Consider the following 1947-nt stretch of genomic DNA (forward strand, 5'->3'; position numbering starts at 1 on the left):
GCGGCATGTGGGATCTTCCCGGACCGGGGCACGAACCCGTATCCCCTGCATCGGCAGGCGGACTCCCAACCACTGCACCACCAGGGAAGCCCTAGAGTTATTTCTTATAAAAGTATCATATAGATGACAAATTGGAAACTCTGAATAAAGTGCCTGGAATGATTCAAATGCATAACAGTCTGAGTAGACAGCATGTCAGCCCACTACTAGTGCGGTACAGTCAAGTCTTTCTGCTTCTTTGACACATTATGCTGGAATGCTGCCTGACTTAACTATTTGAATAAGTAGACCACAGAGCTCATAAACAGCAGTTAAATTATTACATTTTTCTTCCTGTTATTGCCACATTCTGTGTAACTTCTAAATTGAGTCTTTTTTGCTTTTGGGATACAGATATATAATCCATTTTTGCCGTTCATTATTTTTGGCCATGGTGGTCCATTTGGCCCTTGCGCTGAGATGATGGAACACAAGGATTTGAAGGAAAGGAGTACCTGTTGGTGCTGTTATTGCTGATGCTGCTTTGTTCACATGTCCCTAGTATTGAAGCTGTTTGCGTAAAAATGTGACTTTTTAAAATAGTTGTAGTAAAAATTGCCTTCTTTTGCCCTCTCCTGCAGTTCCATATTGCCATGGTTTCAAGAAACGCTTAGAATGAGTTAATTTTGTGCATCAGTAAAAATTTTGCATCGCTGTGTTAGATATAGAGCTACAGGGTGTGACACCTATATTACAATGTGCACATGAATGATGTAAACTCACCCAAAAGCTATGGCTCAAAGGTGGTTGCATTTGGCAGGGTTTTTCTTTCTGTGAGTGTGCCATATATTTGATTATCATCAGTTTCTTCTGAGATATTTCTTCTTCTGTTTTTATACCTGCTCCCATGCTTCTGTAAAATAAAAAGGCAGACTTTCTATAAATTGGCAATGGGTCTATGTAGGGCAGCAGCAGATCCTTGGAACAGTTTTGTGTAACACACTCATACCTTTCTCATTCAGTTGTCACCACTTTAAGCCCAGTGATGGCTTGATAAGAGTTGTATGAGGGTATCTAGCAATATCTTATCCTTAGAAAAATTCCATATTTTTACAAATAACCCCTACTCTGTGGGGGCTGTAATTGTTCTATTGTAATAAAGGTGTTGAGTTACTGACTTCCCCTGTAAGCAGTTGTTTCCTTCCTCCCTGTCTGCTTAAACCCTGTGCTCTTTTAAAATTTTTGCCAATTTCCTGATCCTAAACCCAGATTTATTTCCATAAAGATGTATTTCCATAAGGCAAACAGATGGAATCTATTAGAGATTTTTTAGATCCCTATTATACATCGCTAGATGGTTATTTTCACATAATTTAGAGATTGGGAGCATCTGTCAGAGAAGAATCTGAGGTCCATAAAGCTTAAGCAGCTTGTCCAGGGTCACAGAACTTCAGTTGCAGAAACAGCTAATGTTGAGTATTGCATGTGGAATACAAAGATATGGGTAAAGCCAACTGACTTCCTACATTGTTACCTTGATGAGGAACAGAACATTGGGGTATCACCCTGAAGTCTCACAGATGCAATTTTCATTGTGCCCGGGGGGAGGGCAGCTTTGAAAGATGATTCCCTCAGTAACCAAGGTCATAAGAAACATACATTTTTCATAACTGCCTACACTTTTTTTAAAAATGTAACTGCCAAGCCAGCTAGATGTTTGTGTGTTTTAGTTTGCAGAGTCTCGCCCTTGTATCTGTATCTATAGCAGTAAAATCATGATCAGGATGTTGCTTGGTGATTATGGAGCCCAGAACAGGTAGGGTTGGAGCACTGAGGAAGGACAGCCTGAAGGACAAATACAGTTCCATTCTAGGGCACACTTGTCACCTGGTTAGTATATTTCTTTTTTTTTTTTTTTTTTTTTCTGCGGTACGCGGGCCTCTCACTGCTGTGGCCTCTCCCTTTGCG

The 1947-nt window shown here is 40.4% G+C and overlaps 1 protein-coding gene across 12 annotated transcripts in view; it reads left to right on the top strand.

The window, feature by feature from the left end:
* FGD4 (FYVE, RhoGEF and PH domain containing 4) overlaps positions 1–1947 on the top strand; it is a 209972-nt gene that overhangs the window by 93401 nt on the left and 114624 nt on the right. The gene's annotated exons all lie outside the window — the stretch shown is intronic.

The sequence above is a fragment of the Physeter macrocephalus genome, chromosome 6, assembly GCF_002837175.3.
Source record: "Physeter macrocephalus isolate SW-GA chromosome 6, ASM283717v5, whole genome shotgun sequence".
Lineage (NCBI taxonomy): Eukaryota > Metazoa > Chordata > Mammalia > Artiodactyla > Physeteridae > Physeter > Physeter macrocephalus.